Raw genomic sequence first — 21406 nt, forward strand, 5'->3', positions numbered from 1 at the left:
TGTGTTTATAGTTCCTGCATGAATGTTGTTCTCTTCACCTGTTCATTTTCATAAGCTTTCAGCTTATGTTGAAGTTCTACAACGGACCTTCCATAGTATATTGCAAAATCATTTAGGGGCTTAAAAGAATCACTTGGAACTTCAAGTTATTTTTTGTTTCCTGCTTCTTCTTTACCAAATCATCACAAAATAAAGAAAATGTTGCCACAGTAGAAAGGATCTTACCGCTAGTCTCCAATGTTGCCATCAAGTGGTCCTTATTAACAATTAAAGCAACTTTAGCTTTATCTATATCTTGCATTAACTACTATGTTGTTTGCTTCTTATACTCCTTTTCTACACAAACATATGTCGCATCCTCAAATGTTTTCATCTGTTCACCAACATCATTAACCAATTGACCTAGCTTATCGATCGGTGTAGCAAAATTGTCTATATCAATCTCTGATAATAAACTTGACAAAATTTCAACTACATGTTTGATTGTCTTAGCTTCTTTCTATTGTTCCTTCATTCTCTTGTTCTTTTCTCTAGATTGCATTGCAGTGGCAATCTTCATTAATTATGTAGAACTCAACATATCCATATTAATGGGTCCTTGTATACTTAATGCATCATCGTCCTCATCATCATCAATTTTCTTCTTAAAAGTAAAGGATAGAGGTGTCACTTTAAGTTCAGATTTCGTTGTTTCCTTATCTTCTTCCTCTTTCTTCTCTTCAGGTTTATCCTATCTTTTCTTCTTCCTTATTCTTTTCACTATGATTTACCGGTGGCAGAACAATGTGTGTATGTACTGGTAGCTCTTCAGAGCTCTTGTTTTCTCCATCTTTCTTCTCTTCTTGTCCCTGTTGTTGTTCAGAAATTTGCACACATCAACTTGCACATTTACATTATCAGTTGCATCAGCATCATTAGTACCGGTGTCATCATCAGTAATGAAAGCTATCTTTGTCTGTGTATTGACCGATTGATCATCTATTGGTTGGTCTCCCATAACAATCTCATCAGGTGTAAAATCATTGATATCAACATTGTCCAGAATATCTTCTGTCTCAAACTTCTTTGGTTGCTCTTCCTCATCAGGAATCAAACCCAGTAATTTCTTCAAAATTGTTTCATTTTCCATATGAACTGATTGGGTCTCACCAATGAGCATTCTTGTCAACCTTTTATTAGATCTGAAAGATGATTTTACTTTTGCAAGAATTTCATCTATCTCCTCTCTTGTAGCTTCAGGTTGCAAATTTTTAAAAATGAATTCAATACATTCTATGTCTTGTTTCATAGCAACCTACCATCTTGCATCAATCTTATTATATAAAGAAGTTGAAACTAGCCCTTGCAATTCAATTAGGGATTTGTTGTATTTATTCATCATGAAAACAACTGCATCCTCTATCTGTCTTTGTTCATCCTCACCAAAACTATCATAAAGTTTCTTCACAACAGTTAATAAACCATACTCCTTAACATGCAGAATTAACTTTTCAAAAGATGTAAGCTTTGTTACCGATTTCTTTACAGTCTAGGCAGTGGAAGTTCCAACATCCTTTGATCTCTTACCACTAGCCCTTAAGGCTTTCTTCTCACCTTCTGATTTGGTTTCTTCTTCATCAACAACTACCGATTTCTTTGCTTGTTCCTTTTCACAGTAGTTACTAGTGCTTTAGGTGCATGAGGCTCAAAATTTTTGCCTTTTCTCTTGAATTGTATCTTGGAAGGCTTCTCCTTCTTATCTTTAGCAAGTATCTCTTTCTTAACCTTTGCATCTTCACTTCTTATTTTCATACCGGTGAAGGTATCGGTTGGGGCATTTGATGCACCTGCCTGTTGTGGTACATGTCTTGCTCTTGCTTTTGCAATGGCTTCCTTTGTAAAACCTTATTGTTCAACAAATGTCTCCACTTCCTTTCTCACTTTCTTAGCAATTACTAGTTTATTTAATTCAGAGTTCACATGTAGAGATTTCTCCTTGTAGGTGCCAAATCTTTCTACAATTGTATGTATCGGTTAAGTTAACAAGTGATTTGCATATGCCACCAAAAGATCTGCCTCGACTTCATAACCCATAGGCATCACCCAAGTTGTCATGGGATCAACTACCTCCCTCATATAGGTATCTATATCAACCATGAGATAAATTGTGTCCTTATATATCTGGACAATACTCTCCGGTAACCTTTCTCGTGTATGCATCTTCTTCTGAAAATCTTTAAAATATCCCCATGCAATCTCATCAAAACCATTAACCAACATTCTAATGTTCTTCTTCATTTGTGATAGTGTCGGTGTGTCCTTAGACCACTGAACATCACCGATACCGGGAAAACAATTCTAAAAGTAAAAAAATAAACCACTGATCAACTATCCAAATGTAAAGTTCAATCTCTTATCCTTCTTGATGGATTCAAGATTCAGCATTAGTTGAATTTGCAATGCCTCAGACAAATCATAATCAACATCTTCCTTTATCATCTGGTATGCGGTATGAATGGGTGCAGAAGGGATGTTGTTCATCCTGCTAGAATGATATATCTGGTAACCAATAACCATTGAAGTATATTTAACTGTTGGGTCGTTAATATTATTCACTGTCATTTTTCTTCCATCCCATTTTGAATTAACCAGCCTTTCAACATCATTATTAGGAACGGATCTCAATACCAGAACCTCACCAATGGCACAAAGTCCGGTGACTGCATGAATAGCTTCTTTTGTAATCTTATGTGGTCCATCGAGCCACATAAATTGGTTGTGAATCTTGCTAAAAACATATCTGACATGTTCACCATCAAAATCATCAATGGAATTTAGTGCATGGTGAAAACCTTTCTCGGTAACCTTCTTAAATTGTTCCCTCACCACTTTGTTCTTATCACACAATAATTTATATTGGTCAAAGATCACAAACATACCAAGATCCTCCAATTTACAATGATAAAAAGATCTTACATCTTCTACATGTAACACTCCATAGGGAACTCCAGATAGGGCTCCAACGGGATCAGTTTCAACAGACTTAAAGGGGTGTCTTTTAAATTCAGGATGAGGTCTATCTATAACATCTACTAGATGTGGGGTATCCATTTTCAAAGATTCAGACTTCAGATACAAAAATAGGATTTGTCAGATAAATACCTTTTATCGCGTTCACAACTAGGGTTTCGACACCGATAATGTTCTCTCACTGATTGTCGATCATGGATCACCTCAAATCTCCTCAAAACTTTGTCAATCTGGTTAGATACAGCAAACACAAACTTTTCTCTACTCTTTTCACTCTCTAACTACTCACAAGAATCCAAAGTGACAAATGACATTCACAAAGTTCTTTTTATTTTCCCATTATCTACTGCATTAAATGCTATTACAGGTAAAACCCTAAAATGTCTTTTAACACACTACCAGTTCTCATAACACATAAAACCTACCAGTTTGATCATAAAATCAATTTTTAATATCATAATGCATCAAAGTATGCAGATTTAACTTACCTCATGGTCCTTTAGGGGGTTCTAAAATGGATCTAAGATTAAGCTCCCCCTAAGATTTTTAACAACCTAGTTCGTTGGTGAAGGGTTCTCCACACTAGGTGAAGAATTAGGATCTTCAAATGGTTTCTCATCATCCTTCTTTTTCCAGATTTTTTTCATTTCAGCTCTTGTCTCCTCCACATCAATTTTCATCTTCCCTTTTCGATCATCAAATTGATTTACCGGTTGATTCACCTTTTCACTGCAAAACTTTGCAATATGTTTCAGTTGATGACAATGATTACAAGCCATACTAGATGCTCTCTAAGTTCCAGCATTGCCTCTACCAATCCTTCTCCTACAGTTCATAGCTACACGACTATAGTTGTGACAGATCATGCAAACCACATTCATCCTCTTTTCCATCTCATAGGGGTTAGACCGGTTAGCATAGGTTCTCTGCCAAATAGGACTTTTTGGTCATTAAAGGTTCTTTGCCAACCACCACCAAACCTCTAACTCATGTGAGGTGCCAGATTATTTGCTCCATACCCGCACTCAGCGACTCTATGCCCATGCATGTTGCAAGTGTAACAATATCCATTAAAGGTTCTAGGCTTATATCCTTGATATGTATTATGTCTATAACCATTAGTAGCATTAGATATGCTTTTACAAACATTAGCAGTATGTCTTGGCTTATTACAATTGAAACATACAAGTTTATAAGGTTTCTTACCAGTGGATTTCTAAATTTTAGGTGCAGATTTACCTTCTTCCATGTTGTCTTTTGTACCAGAAGAATCACCTTTCTCAAATGTAGTATAACCCAATCTAGTTGTGTCACCTTTCATCCTTTGTGATTGAATCTGTTCATCAAGCATGGTATAACTTTTGTTAAACTTAGCAAGTTTTTCATTAGCATCGGCAAGTTCCTATGTAAGGTCTTAATTTCTTTTCATAAGAGTCTCTCTACGAGGCATTGCCATATCCAGTTTTGCCTTTATTTCTTCTTTTTCTTCTTTTTCCTCATGCCAATGAGCATACAGGGTGTTGACTTCCTGATTCAGCTTAAAGATCTCATGTTGATCTTGTCTTCTACTAACCTCCTTGCTTCAAGTTCTTGACTCACTTTGATGGTTGGGGCTTCTAGCTCTCTCCTCAAATTATCCTTCTCATCATTCAGTTTCTCCACTTCATCAACCAATGCATCTATGTTTTCTTCATCAGAAGAACTACTCTCAGAAACCTCCAACAGTTTTTCAATTAGCTCTCTTCTCTAAGTTAAGCGAGGCTTTATACTTGCCTTTCAATGTTTCCAGGGCTTCCTTAGTTTCTGCAAGTTTATTAGACATCTCTCTATAGCTCATTCCTTCCCCCATGTCTACCTTATGGATCCTTCCCAAGTGGTTAAGCCTCAAGGAAGTTTGGCTCTGATACCAATTGATAAACTTATAAGGCACTGAGAGGGGGAGTGAATCAGTGCAAGCAAAAACCTTAAGAATCTGATTACACCTCTTAATAACTTTAAAATCAATAGGCATGCAAGGAAAATAATCACATAAGAAAACACTACATAAAACATGCCAACCATAAAACAATGATTTATACTTGGAACCCAAAAGGGAAAAACCATGGTGGGAGTTAGTACCCACAAGATTCACTATCCGCAGAATAGAAATCTTTGATTGGTTAAGGTCTTACAAATATGCCCTGTTAGGAGAAGACCTTGTTAGGAGTCACCCGGTGAAGGGATTTTCTATGATGAGCCCTGTTAGGAGAAACCTTGCAAGAGGATTTAAACTCAGATGTTGAGCTACCTTGTTAGGGGATTTACAGATTAAGGCCTACCAGGATCTACCCAGTTAAGGGATTTTGTTGTTGTAACTGTTAGGATAACAACAATTCGATGATCTTCATATAACACATTTTGTGTCTGATAAGATCCACATTAGTTCCTCTAAAACTTCAACAACACATCAATATAGAGCTTCACTAATCACCACACAATCAGAATCTCAATATTTACCTTCAATCTCATTCATGCATTCATACTTATCTCATAACTTATCACATTTTTATAGACATCAACTTAGTCGGCTCATAACCTTGGAACAATTTCCTAGGTTCAATGAATCTAGACAAACTTGCATTACATGTCGAACTTATGTTGGCCACCGACATAAAAAACCAAAAATAAAGCAAAACTGTACCGGTTTACCGATCTTAGTGACTTTATCACTACTGATTAAGTGTTCTTCTAGATAGCCTACTCTGTACATCAAATCTCAATCATCATGTTGAATCTGCTAATGTGGCCAGGAATATAGCACCAAATACCCATCTCCATCACTCCTGTAGAACCACATCATCCAACTCTTCATCAATTCCCTGTACCGGTTGCTTGAAAGCAACTTTGTTCCTGTTTACCGGTTGAGAACCTATTTGTCGGTTTATAGTAAAATTGTCTTCTCTACCATTTATGCTTTACCGGTTAGCTTACAAGACTTATGTGACTATAAAAACATAGTTGCCATCAATGAAAACATAAAACAAGTCACCAATCAACTCTTTACACCAAAACATCAACATCAAGCCAACAAGGTCTCCTATTACTTGGTTTGGATTAAGGCCTACTAGAACACTATGGAGCTCAATAAGAAAATCACTTATATCCTAATTTACTATAGAAAATAAGAAGATAGATCCACACGTAACTTATATCCTAATTTACTATAGAAATTTGTCACCATGAAATAAAAACAATTAACATATAAAGATAATAAACATGACCACTCAACTAACCTAAAAAAATAACAATTTCTCTTCTTAACATTTGCATTACTATTACATAAACCCTTATGATTTTTTAAGGGTTATCACACCATTTTTTTTTGAGTTTATGACAAGCACTATTAAAAAAAAGGGTTTAACGGTGATGTTGTAAACCCTTAAAAAATTATAACATAAAAAACTCTCATATTAACAATGATTTTTAATGAAAAATGTCATAGTTAAACACAATAAAACAAATGATATAATAAAACATTTATTTACAATGAATATTAATAGTGATGCTTGAAAAAACCATTTCCATATCCACAATGAAACCCTTTTTCACACATTTCATTATACATATCTAGTGATGCTTGAATAAAAGATTACATTTCCTTTAATAGATTTATGTGTTTATGAACATAGATTTTAGTAAACTCATAAACATCCAATGGAGAACTTTAGAGAACAAGCACTCACAAATTTAGAGATCATAGTTAAATATTATGGAAAAGAATTAAAATTTTTAAAACAAAAAACAAAAATGGAAGGCCTTAGTGAGGAATAATCCTCACTTGGGTAGAAGACTGCAACTTCTACAACCCATTTGCACATGTAGGGCGACCCTTAAATCTTACCATCCATACCCGCAAGCACAAGCAAATACAAACATGTAGATGAACCAAGGAATAACCATCATCAAAGAAGTCGAGGTGGAAGGGAGTTTGGTGTCCAAAGTGATCATGTTTCAGATAAACACCTTAACTTATAGAGACCTTGAGAAAACACGTTTTGGTGCATAATTTGTTAAATACTTGAGAAGAAATGGGAATTAAAGGAACAAAAGATGTTGTGTTTGGCAAGGAGGCAAGAGAATTGAATGAAATCGTGCTTGATAAATTGCGCACCATGCGGTGGAAGTAAGGAGAAGCAACGCAAAGTTAATGCCATTGTAAGGAAGAGTGTGTGGTGACAACACTCGATAAATGTGCACAAGTTAGATTGAAGGGTGGCTATGTGATGGAATGCAATGTAGCCACAAAATCCACTTCATACGATGTGCCACACAAGTTTTGGGGGTGGGTCCATGTAGGTATTGGTCACCGCACCAAAATGACAAGTTCTTGACACCTTGGACAAATCATCATCGTACATGTATAAAATACACTTAAATTAAAAAAAACAAAAAAAAAACATTTTTTCTAATTAACCCCTCATCGGCCTACATGGATGACATTTTTTTTTTACTTGGAGGTCCATGTGGTTAGGGTGCACATGTATTGGCTCCCCTCCCCTAGATTGTGTGGTGGTGAGATTTTTTCTTTGAGTGGATATCAATCCAATAGCTCTAGTTGAAGTCTCCACCTAAGAGTATGGACATTGGCATGCTTAGTAGTATTCAACAATAGATAAACAAAAAGGGAAAAATGTGATCCTCTTATAATCTTTGAGATATCAGTAGTAATTTAAATATCAATAATATAAAATGGAAAGAACTAGAATGGGATTATTGTGGAAAACAAATATAAGGAAGTAAATTTATATTGGGGAATGTGTTAAGGTTTTAGTGGGGTATGTAGAAGGATTGAAACCCAAGATTACTATAGTTGGTGCAATAAACTATAATGGTAAAAAATAATATATCATAGCATGGTAGTAGTAATATGGAGAAGTTAAATAAGTTAATGTGCTTAAGAGATTGTTTAAGTTGCGTGGGGTAGGCATATGTAAGAAGAGAGTCATTGACTAAGTGTCCTACCATTCATGATGAATTAGTAAAGAATAGGACTACATAATCTATAACAATGTAATATGCTTCTAGTGCCAAGGATGACTAGGGGATGATGGAAATGGAAGAAAAGTTGAGAAAAGAATAAATGGAAGAGGAATCAAATTGGTAATATAAGTAAATAGGTAATAGAAGTTTGGTCGCATGTATCATCATTTTTTACACAAGGAGGCTCATATATATGGGGTCACATAGGAGTACTATATGTAGCTCTCTTAAAGAAGATTAAGAGTGGAGGAACATCAACAATATTATCAAAGGGAGGTTGGCAATGGCAAAGATAGTGTCTCAAGGGTAGTTGTATAAATTTCATTAGTGTCAAGAAGAAAAGGATCATAAGGAAGATTGGTGTTAGAACATTATGTTATTAGGGGTCATACTCTTACAACATTTATATATAATGATATAATATAAGGTTATAAAACCTTATATATTATATGATTTATAAGCATATTCTATTTGAAATAATTATAATCTAATAACTATTAGATTATTCATTATTTATGAATGGGAGTTATTGAAAAGGTGTGACTAGTGAAGTCGCCCTTCCTCCTATATTTAAGGGGGTCCTCTCTCATTTGAGAGGTACGAAAATTCAGAAATTTAGTAAGTTACATCACTACATGCACAAGATGTATTATTGACCATGTGCAAGTATTGGAGGAGTATCCCTAGGTTCAAGTCTATTTTATGATAGACTACATTTGTAGGTGTTTTAATATATTGATGTTTTATATGGTTTTTTACCCGAAAGGGTTTTCCCCATGTATAACTTGTCCAATGTGTAAATTTACCCATGTATGATTCTCATTTATTTATTTTATATCTTTTATATAATGATTAGTATCCTAAGATCCTAATTTCTAACATGGTATCAAAGCCATGTTATATTTTACTAATGATTACTACATAAATTCAATTTATTTATTAAATTACTAGTATCATCATGTTTGGAATAAGTTAATAATAATATTTTTAAAGATTTGTGAAAAGTGTAGATCCATTTGTTAAAGCTTGGATTTCATTTTTCCTTAGGTATATGACATTATTTAAGATGAGGTTGAACTTCATTCCAAAGAAATTTAAGTACAAATACTCAAGTTGATAATGTATATATATTTTTTAAACATTGTTAATTCAAAATTATTATATTATCATAGAATTTTGATATTATAAGAAAATCAAAACCTTCCAAGAATATTGAATATATAATGATACAAAATATTAAATATATTTTTATTTAAATAAAAAGTAATATTCCCTGCCTATTTGCTAAAAACTGATGAGTTATTGGTTTTTTTTGTGAAAATAATAAAAGGATTGCTTGTTGTTTAAATTTCACAAGGAGCTTAGTGATTGATGTTATGTTCTTTTTGGCTTGGCTAGTACCTCAGGCTTGTTGTCTTTTTGTTTGTTTTCTTTTTTGTTTTGACATTGAGACAAACATACATATAGTTCAGTACTGAAAGTGAAAGAAGGCAATTGATGGAGTAATCTAACATTAGCCAAAAGCTGGCAATTGCACCTTGGTGTGCAATAGGTATGCCGAAAAGGTATGAAAGTTCAAATAGGGATTTTTTTGGTCTATTAGTTGAATAATTTTGTATATTAAATGAGGTCAATTGCTAGGCCATTTAGCAAGTGATGTTGTTTGTGCAAAAAAGGTCTTAATGAAGAAATTATATCTTCAGATCAGCTATGCATACAGTTACAAAAATCCAATCAGGAGTGAAATAAATCCTATGAATTGAGAAGATAATTAGGCTCATGTTATGCAATTTTTTATTATCTTTTGATATCATATAGATAATATCAACTAGCAATCATACCTTAGTGTGCAATGGGCACACCGAAGAGTTGTGGAAGTTCAAGTATGAAGAAAAGTGGTCTCTTTTTTGTATAAATTTGTGTTGTATATATGAGGTGTTTGGTAGATAAAGGGATAGAGACAAGGATAGATATAGGGTAGAGAGAGACAGATAGATAATGAGATAAAGATAGAGGGAGATATGGAAAAATAAATATGGAGATATAGAGAGTGAAAGGCAAAGATAAATAGGTCTAGGGATGGAGGGAGATAGAGACAAAGAAACATAGAGTGAGACAAACAAAAAAAGAGATAGATAAATAAAGAGAAGTAGATATAAAGATATATAGGGTAGACAGAGAGAGGAGGAGAGAGATATATGGGAAGAGAAAGGGAGGGAGAAATAGAGATAAAAAGATAGATAGAGGATGAGGAGGCAGTGAGAGAGGGAGAGATGCAAAGATATAGCTCGAGAGAGGGGATTGTTTTTAATTCTCAAGTATTGATAAAAACAATATTTTTTAATCCACAAACACTTCAGATTTTACAATTTTCCATTTTGAATGAATAAGACAACTTTTTATCCTTTAATTCAATAAACCTTGTATTGATTTGTCTTTAGTCTTTCAAATGTAGACATTAATTAAGGAGGAGCTACATACATATTAGAAGAACAAATTCTCATAGGTTGCCTACCAATAGCAATGTCTTTAGGCTCCATTCAAGATCGAGATCAACTTGGGTGCATTCCAAGAGTGAACAAAGAAGCTCGATCACATCCCAAAACATCAATTGTGTATGCAAATTATAATAGTGCATATAACAACATCCTCTTGAGGGACAAAGCATGGAGTTGTGTCACACTTTGGACCAACGGAGGGTAGTCCGACCAAACTGATTCTAGTTGGACTAAGTTCAGTTGGACCACCCTCAGGTCGCATGGAGCCACGTGGTGCCTACATGGTGCTGAAATGGCACTGAGAGTCCGACGGGACTCAGTTTGGCCGGACTCCCTTAGTTCAAATGGCGTGATCCAAAAAAAATCAATTTTTTTTTTAATGTTAAAACTAAGGGTAGTCCGGCCAGACTATCCTATGTGTCATGTGATGTGGCACAAAAAAGGTCAAAAAACCTGTATTTCTGAAACTTTTCACTTCTGCTCAATTTTTCTTCAAGCAGAATATTTTTTTTACAAAAATCTAAAAATACCTATTTGTAGAGCTTGAAGTCACGAAATCCGATCATATAATTTTTTTACTATTTTGATAATTTTTAATATTTTTTATTAATTAAACATTGCGAGTAGTTTTTTAATGTTAAAAAAGAGGTTGATTATAAATTAAAAAATAAATATTAAATAAACTTAAAATATTATTTTACACTAGTCTTCTCGAAAAGGTTTTTTTTTTGGATAATGATAAATTTAGTAGTCAAAAGGTGACACCAAACGAAAAATGTCAAATTTAGCTATGTTGGACTTCAAAATATTATAACGAGAAAAAAATATATCAAAATTTAATTTTTTTTTTAACACTACATATATGTTCTCTATTTGAAAAAAAATTATGAAACAAAAAGTCCACTTTCGTTTTTTTTGGTGGTGCCGACTAGAACCCCTGATTTTCAGCATTTTTTAGCAATGAAAATTTTGTTTTTGAAGTTATAAAAAAAAAAAAAAAAAAATTCCTAAATTTTTTTAAAAATAACAGATATAAATTTCATTAATAATTCTACATTTGACCAGTTTACATCATTTCAAAATTTAATTTACAAATTTCACTTTTATGCGGTCGAAGTTAAACTAACTTAGTTCTGTTGGTTGGTGCCTTTATAAAAGTGTGACACAAGTTTGTGCTTTTACCCTTGAATTGTTGGAATGAACTGATACCGGGAGAAAATTGAGAGGGGGGGAATCAATTTTCACACAAGTACAATAGTTAATGCAAATTATAAGATTTATACTAGAGCACAACACAATGAAGGATAAAGCATGAAAGCACAGTACACAAGACACCAATATTTTGACGTGGAAAACTTGGTAAAGGGAAAAACCATGATGGGAAACCCTACCCACAATTAGATAATACTTCTGCAGTAGTATGTGAAATAATTACATTGGGGATTGCACTTGCAATCAGACCAACAACCTAGAGCTCACTTCTCATCACAAGTCTCACTAACTTACAAAACATCGGAGTACAATCCGGAGAAAATGAACTATGAAAGTAGCATCCACTAATGCTTGATACAGTTTCGGTTAAGCATAGATGTCTACCCTACAACACCAAAACCTTCTCAACCCTCGTTGAATGATCTAATCTTATTCACACAAAAATATTTCTCTCATAATGCAGACATAACTATCGATCCCAAAAACCATACCCAATTACATGAATAAGTCACCTATAAATACACATCATCAACCTTATTGATAAGGCTGGCTAAAACTTAAACCCCAAAACCCATAATTACAAAAATTACATCACATGATACCACCAAACCAATATTATGATTTACATTACATAGCATGGACCTAATTCAAATTCTCAAATAATTACATCCGTCGGAAATTCTGCTAAGACCAAAATCCAACACGTTACACCAACCGGTAGAAACCCTTAGTGCAATAATACAGAAAGTCTAACTGGATCCAAAAAGGACCATCATAATAGCATGCCAGCCAATGCAAAGTCACCAAACAATTAGGACATGATCAAGAAGCACCTACAACACGATAGAAACCAATTCCATAAGCCCGACCAAAATCATCTAACCAAATCATCAAATATCGCTAACTGGTAAAGCTAACCGATACCAAGAAATATCAAAAAGGAAACATAAGCGATAGCTACCGAAGCACCAAATCATGAACCAACAGAATATAGAAATCATATAACCATCCTGAATAAGAATCCAAAACCAAATCCAAGGATCTGATCATCCTGGATCATAATCATAGCCAAAACCAAGATAAACACCAAGTCTAACCGGGATAGGTCCAACTGGGATAGCAAAATCATATCCAACCGGGATACAATGTTGACATCAATGACAACACTTAACCAAATCTAGCATATGCCAACAATATCCCCCTTTGGCATTGAATGTGAAAAACATCCAAGTGCCAAAGAATGCCAACAATCTCCCAAAAGTTGATCTGAAATGTATCTCCCCCTTAGATTAACTGATTTTCATATGAGTACCATCTCTCCCAAAGATTGACCATTTTTCACATGGACACCATCTCCCCCTTTGACATCAATGGCAAAGGATGGATACCAAACCAAAAATACTGAACCAAATAGCTAATTACTCCCCTTGAGTAGTAGCAACATCTCATCAACCCAAATCAGAAGAATATATCTGATAAGCTCACTAGATTTATGCATCCCTGCATCTCTAAGTCTCTTCCGAAGGGGTGGTAACCCCCAACTCATCTATGAGAAATTGAAAAGTATCTTTAGGCAATGGTTTTATTAGAATATCTGCAATCTGTTCCTTAGTAGGCACATAAACCAATCTGACTTCCTTTGCCTCAACCTTTTCTTTCAAGAAATTATACCTTAAGGAAATGTGTTTTGATTTGGAATGAAATACCAAATTCTTTGACATATCAATAGCAACAGTATTATCATGATAAATAACAATAGGCTCATCATAGCTTACCCTTATATCTTTCAACATATGTTTGATCCATAAAATCTAAGTACAATTGGTTGCAGCATCTACATATTCCACTTCAGCAGTAGATAATGAAGTGCATGATTGTTTCTTACTAAACCATGAAACCAATTTCTTTCCAAGAAAGAATGCACCGCCTGTAGTGCTCTTTCAGTTATCCACATCTCCTGCCCAGTCAGAGTTTGTATAGGCACATAGTTTGAAATCATCATTCTTTGGATGCCATAACCCAAAGTTGGTTGTACCTACCAAATATCTAAAAATCCTCTTAACAACAATATCACGAGTTCCTCTAGGATCTAACTGAAATCTAGAAGAAATACTAACAACATTCATTATATCAGGTCTAGTCTAAGTTAAGTGTATCATTCCACCAATCATTTATTTGTATCTACTTGGATTCACTTTAGGAGATCCATCATCCTTTGACAATTTGCAACCGGTTACCATAGGAGTACCAATAGGTTTAGAATTCTCAAGTCCAATTTTTTTAAGCAATTCTTTCACATACTTAGTTTGACAAATGAAAATACCTTTATCAGTCTGAGTAATTTGCAAACCTAAAAAAATATTCATCTCACCAATCATAGACATTTCGAATTCATTCTCCATATCATCAACAAATTTCATGCATAGACTTTCTTCTCCTCCAAAAATGATATCATCCACAAAGACTTCAAGAATCAATATGTCATCATGCTCAATTTTATAATATTGGTTACTATCAACACTACCTTTGCTAAAATCGAGCTTTGAAAGATATCTATCTAATCTAGCATACCATGCTCTAGGTGCTTGTTTTAATCCATATAAAGCTTTCTTCAATCTGCAAACTATATCCTTGTTTCCTAATAAAGAAAATCCATTAGGTTTCTCAATGTTGACTTCCTCCTCAAGATCTCCATTTAGAAATGCACATTTGACATTCATCTGATATACTTTGTAGTTCTTGTGCATCATAGGCAAGAAATAGTCTTACCACTTCAATTCTTGCAACCAGAGCATAAGTCTCACCATAATCAACTCCTTCTTCATGTGAATAACCTTTGCAAACCAATCTAGCCTTGTTTCTTACAACTTGTCCTTTCTCATTTAATTTGTTCCTAGAAACCCATTTAGTTCCAATAATATTCATATCTTTAGGTCTAGGAACTAATTCCCATGTCTTATTCTTTTTCATCCGATATAATTCTTCTTCCATTACTTTTATCCAATTTTCATCTTTACTTGCTTCAATAAATGATTCTAGTTCAATTTGAGAAATTAAAAGTACCTCTTCAGTAGCTAACCTTCTTCTAGTCATCACACCTTTCCTTTTATCTCTAATGATCTGATCTTCAGAATGATTTAGTTTCACATACTTGGGAGTCTTTGAATTTTCTTGATTTACCGACTCTTGTTGTTGTTCAATAGTCACTGTTGAATTTTATTTTGTTGTCGGAGTCACTGATTCAACACTCTGAACATATTATTGCATTACCGGTTCTGGTCTGATAAATTCATCTTCTGGTCCATACTCATATGATTTGATTTGATTATGTTAGACAATTTAGATAACCAGAAGACAACTAAGAGGGGGGGTGAATTAGTTGTCACATATTACAAGAACATTTAGCAATTATAACTTTAATACCAGAACCCAAAACATTAATATCGGAATGCTTAAACCAAATACTAGAATAGTGGTTAAACCAATTAAGTATAAACTATAATTAGATAAACCCACATTCAGATAATACTTATGTAGTAAGTATGTGAATTACAATTGAGGGGCCTACACTTGCAAGAAGGCCAACAGCCTAGAGCACACTGCTCATCACAAAAGGAGTCTCACTTACTACAAACAAATCCATACTACAATCCAGAGAAGTGTTTGAACTGCAAAGATAGCATCTCCTATGCCTGAGTACAGTTCTGGTTAAGCTCAATATCGAAGGACTAAATCCTCTGACATAAACCCAACTTGATCTCCAATGATCGACCAAATCCTCTGCCTGAATGATATTACATTATTCACATATTACATATCCATATCGCATTCCCATTAATCTATTTCATAAGGATATACAATGAGATCTTACATCTATATATACAAACCCTCGACCATAAACAATCAGGTTGGCCACTAGACAATAAACCAATTACACAATTACAAAACATGTCGGCCTTAGACCAAACAAATAATATCCAACACATAGGACATCCCGGAGACATATCGAGAAGTCCAATCCACACGTTACATTAAACCAGTCCATAACCTAGATCAACCGGGACCTAATATAGGTCCACACGCTAAAGCAATGATCTCCAACAACCAAGTCTCAAATACAATCACCAACAACATCCTAAATCACCATCAGAAGCTATATCAATGTCACTTATGCATATCATCAAAGATCTTCATCAAAGCTCTTCCAATGAAACGCTCGTTGGTACCACAAGCCAAGCTTGCAAGCAAACAGGATAGCATCTGATCACCAAACCAAAACCAATTGACTGAATATGAACATGAGTATCATGAACAAGCCAATTCCATAACCAAACTATATCAGAGCATACCGAATCATGCCGGATCCAGACCAACCAAAAACCACTCAACCTATCGGGACCAGAAGGGTACCGGTAAAGCATCCAAACAGCTAGTGTTGACATCAATGACAAAACATCAATGCAACACATAATCAATTCCACCAAATGGCCAACAATATCCCCTTTGGCATTGATGGCAACACTAGATGTCAAAAACATCTAAGTACCAAGAAATGCCAAACAAGTCTCCCCCTATGGAAGATAGTCAACAATCTCCCACTCAAAGAAATAGCAATGAAATTATAAAACAAATACCAAACTCCCCCTGTGGATGATATCTCTGTAAATCTTTGAATTACACATATATCTCTCTTCCTAATGCATACAACTCCTTAATTTTTTTTTTTCACTTTTCTTTTTCACATCAATATCTCTCCTTCTTTGACATCAATGCCTAAAATCTAACAAAAATATCAAAGAAAAAACATGAACCACTGAATCACAAAGCTAACTACTCCCACTGAGCAATAGCATCCCCACATTAGTGTCGGAATGAAAAATATCTCTGATAATGCATGCCAGACTGATGCCAAACCGCATCATTCAAGTCTCTACCAAAGGGGCAGAATTTCCTACTAAAATGATTCCTTAGGCAAAGGTTTAGTGAAAATATATGCAATCTGCACTTTAGTGTTCACATAAACCAGTCTAACTTGATTTGCTTCCACCTTTTCCTTCAAAAAGTTATACTTGATAGATATGTGTTTTGTCTTAGAATGAAATAATGGATTTTTTGATATATCAATAGTAGCAGACTTATTGTGATTCCATGGCTTTCCTTTGAGCATCAAGAATAAAAGCCCATGCCTCACTGCCAAATACTCAGAAAAAAGAAACATCATGCTTGTCATGAGACCAAGCCTCCTCAAGAGTCATATGTTGAATAGCCTTGTGAGGCATCTGATTCTGAATATAGCTGGCACAATTGACTGCCTCAGCCAAAAAGACGAATCCATGGACCTGGACTGAATCATACAATTTGCCATCTCTTGTAAAGTTTTGTTCTTGTGTTCAGCGACACCATTCTGCTGAGGGGTGTAGGAAACAGTAAACTGATGCTACAAACCATGCTCAGTGCAAAAATATTTGAAAGCCTAATTCACATACTCCCCCCCATTATCTGTACGTATCCGTCGAATAGAAAAACCAGACTGCTTCTCTACAAATGTCTTGAAGATTTGAAATGAATCAAAGACATCACACTTGTACTTAAGAAAGTACACCCATGTGCGTCTGGAGAAGTCATCAATAAAAGTGAGTACATACTTGGCCCTAGAAAAAGGAGTGGGAAATGACATGAGATCACTATGAATCAACTCCAAGGGTGCCAAAGCATGAGGGGCTCTTCCCTTCAGAAAGGGATCTCGATGATGCTTGCCAAGCACACGACCATGACAAACACCATTAGTGCAAGAAATCTGTGGGAGCTCAAGAACAAGTGCCTGTGTACTCATTTGTTGAAGATATCTATAATTAACATGGCCCAAGCGCTCATGCCAAAGCTTACTCACTAAATCTGCATGTGCTATAAGAGATGAACCTGCACCTGCAGAGGGCTCAAATCCATCAAATCTATATAGACGAGATGCAGTATCAACACTCCCAGTAGCCACAACCAAATCAGAGTCATGGAGGTCCCAAATAACCACATCAAGTGGTGAGAACTCAACTGTCTTACCAGAGCCAGAATGGCAAATCTGATAAATGGACAGGAGGTTCGTCGAGATGTCAGGGACAACTAGAACATCCTGCAGAGTACCCCCATCCAAAGAGACAAAACCTGAACCCAAGATTGAAAGTTGAACCGAGTCACCCATTGCAATATGTGAAGTACCACAAGAGGCAAGAGAAGTAACCAACTGCTGAGTGTGAGTCATATGGTGAGAAGCACTAGAATCTAGTATCCATGTGGACCCATAGGTCAAAGCTCGAGCAGTGAGAGCATGACCTTTCCTTGTGAAGGAAAATACGTCTGAGGTGAGGAGATGTGATGCTACTGCATGGCATCCTCTAAAGCCTCTAAGCGTTTCTAGCACCTAGAAACTGGATGTCCTTCCTTGCCACAAAAACTACAAGTGCCTCCTGATTTCTTCTTAGTCTTAGAGGAAGACTCACTAGACTATGAAGATTTCCCATGTTTCGGAGGAAATGGTGGTTTAGAATTAGACTTAGGAGTAGGCTTGGAAGAATGCTCATTGCCTACAGAAGGCTTCTTGGGCTTCGGTTTCTACTTTTGTTTCTCCTTGGAAGACTGAGCAACCAATGCTTTGTTCTTGGATCCCGAAAGTATATCCAGCTGAGAAAGATGAGACTGCTCACGAGACAAACGTTCACAAAAGACATCAAAGGTAGGAATGGTGAAACGAGAACCCAAGCCATCCATGGTGGAGTAGAAAGCAAAGGCAAAAAATTGAAAATGACCTTGAAGCTTCGAAAGAATCAAGTGAATGCACTTTGTGTCTGTCTTGATCTTGCCACATCCCTGAAGAACAGATCTGGTAGTCTTGAACTTGTTCAAAAAATCCTCAATGGTGGGAAAGGAATCAGGTGACAAGGAAACCAACTCTGCCTCAATCTGTAATGCCTAAATGTCATTAACCCTCCCGAAGAGAGACTCAAACTTCAACCACATAGCTCGAGGAGTGAGCAACTCATCAAGGTGAAACATAAGACTTTCAGAAACATGCAAAGAGAGAAAACCCATGGCCTCATCCATCTTGTTTATGTGTTGAAGAAGCTCATAAGGACGTTGTAATAGAGGCTGAACTTCATCCAAACAAGACCACAACCCTCATGCCCGGAGAAGCCTCGTGATGTGGGGCTTCCAAGTGTGATAGTTGTGTGAAGTCAACAACTCAACTAAAGGATCTACCATGAAAAAAACTCTACACCTGCACCTGCTTGTTGATTTTTTTATTATGTGATATTTCAGAATAGACAGAAGACGCAGAAGTGTTTGTTTGTTTTGAGAGTTTTGGTGTTCTTGATTTCTGAAATAAATGACAGAAAGCAAGAGAAAACACCCCCCCACAATAGACAAACCCAAACCTTAGTACATATTGATGAGAAGGAAGTAGTGCATAAAAAAAAAACTTCAAACTGGTATCTCATGTACCTGATGAAAATTATGAGAAACAAGATCACATATCTGCATAGAGCATGTTGAGAGTTTTCCAATGCTTATTCGTTTTTGAAAAACGGAGTCCGTTTGCCCATTCTACAGCGCCGGAAGTGCAGAAAAGAGTCCCGACTTTGACTGAAAAAAAGTACAGTCAAACAATAGATTCGAAAAAAAAATCCAACACCACGAGGTCCGGCTCGGAACCATATTTTCGACGCCTATTCATTTTCCAAAAAATGACTTCGGATGCTCAAGATATGGCCAAAAAAAAAACCCCCCCCTTAAAAGGCAAGAGGGTGGAGGTCTGACGAGGCCGAGTAGGGGTGGCACTCGTGCAGCGCTCTGGGGAGAAGCGGCGGAGTGGCGAAGGGCGCTAGGGGCGGGAGGAGTAGAGGAGGTGGCTGTGGCAGAGGGCATTGGTGGTGGGAGGAGCAGCGACGACGGAGAGCACAACAGGTACCAGGGGCGGAAGGGGCAGCAGTCGGCGGCGGGACAACAGCCAGGCGGTGGCGGCGGGGCCGGTAAGGGGCCGGCGAGTGGTCGGAGGGCCGGCGGGAGGCGGAGGGCAGAGCCAGCAGGGGTCAGGGTCGGCGGGGGCCGAAGGGTGGGGCTGGCGAGGGCTGATAGGTCCGATCGGCCGTACGGATAGCTGGCGACCAGACTGTCAGAGGTACAAACCCCTGCGAAACCCCAAATCAAAAAACTTTTTTTTTGCTTCTCGCCTTTTGATTTTTTTGAGATTTTTTTTCGGCTTTTTTATTTTTTGATTTTCTTGTTGATTTTTTAAAAAAATCAAAAAATCAACCTGCATACCATCAAAAGGCAAAAAATATTTTTTTTGAAAATTTTTCTCGATTTGTGTGTCAGGGTCGTACAGCCTAGTACTGAAGAAAAATTACCTCTAGATACTCAGGAGTCAAAACTAGGCAAGTTTTAGCTGACTATAAGGGTTTTGGGGCCTTCTGAGCATGATGGTGAGGTTCGTTTAGGCCCAAAGTGCTCAAAAAAAAGCCTATCCCTAAGTACAAAAAAAAACTTCATGAAACCTCAGATCTGCTTCCAATACAACAATTATCAAAACAAGAATAGATAGCTATAGATCTGAAGCTCTGATACCATGTGAGAGTTGAGAAATACAACACCACGGGAGCCTAAAGATCTTCTGCAAGCTGAATAATCTATTACAAGGAGAAGCAAGGAAGCAAATAATTGAAAAACAAAAACACAGAAAATATGCTCAAAAAGATGAGAGCTCAATATTCACAAAATGTGTAATGTGATAATAATACAAGGAAAAGAAAATTAACCTCTAATAGGTCAAGAAACCCTAAAAGGGAAAACCTAGGCTTGCACGTAATAATTAATTATTATGCACCTAATATTAGCTTAAGTGTAAAAAGAGATAATAGGGAACTTAAAGAATTAAACAAATATTATTTAATTAATCAAGTAAAGACCCGATTACTCTAACAATTATCACAATGAATAACTATCGGTCCATTACAATCCACTTTTATATCCTTCAACATTTTCTTCATCCATAAAACTTGTGTACAATTAGTAGCAGCAGCAACATATTCAGCTTCAGCAGTAGATAAAGAAGTACATGACTATTTCTAGTTGATCCATGAAACAAGTTTCTTTCCAAGAAAGAAAGCTCAACCATAAGTACTTTCCCTATCATCAACATCTCTAGCCCAATCAGCATATGTATATGCACATAAAGTAAATTTATCATCCTTAGGGTACCATAAACCATATCCTGATGTACCTTGTAAGTATCTAAAAATCCTTTTCACCGCACTCTCATGATTTTCTCTAGGATCACTCTAAAATATTGATACAATACAAACAAAATTCATTATGTCAAGCCTAGTCTAAGTCAAATAAAGCAGACCTCCAATCATAGATTTGTATCTTGTAGGATTTACTGGTGCGGAAACATCTTTCCTTGACAATTTCTCACTTGTAAACATAGGAGTACTTACTGGTTTAGAATCTCCCATACCAAATTTCTTTAGCAATTCCCTAGCATACTTAGTTTGACAGATGAAAATACCTTTGTCAGTCTGAGTAATCTGCAAACCTAAGAAAAAATTTATTTCTCCAATCATAGACATTTCAAATTCTTTCTCCATATTTTTAGAAAATTCCATGCACAACCTATC

This window comes from Cryptomeria japonica, chromosome 9 (assembly GCF_030272615.1).
Source record: "Cryptomeria japonica chromosome 9, Sugi_1.0, whole genome shotgun sequence".
In the NCBI taxonomy this organism is placed as follows: Eukaryota; Viridiplantae; Streptophyta; class Pinopsida; order Cupressales; family Cupressaceae; genus Cryptomeria; species Cryptomeria japonica.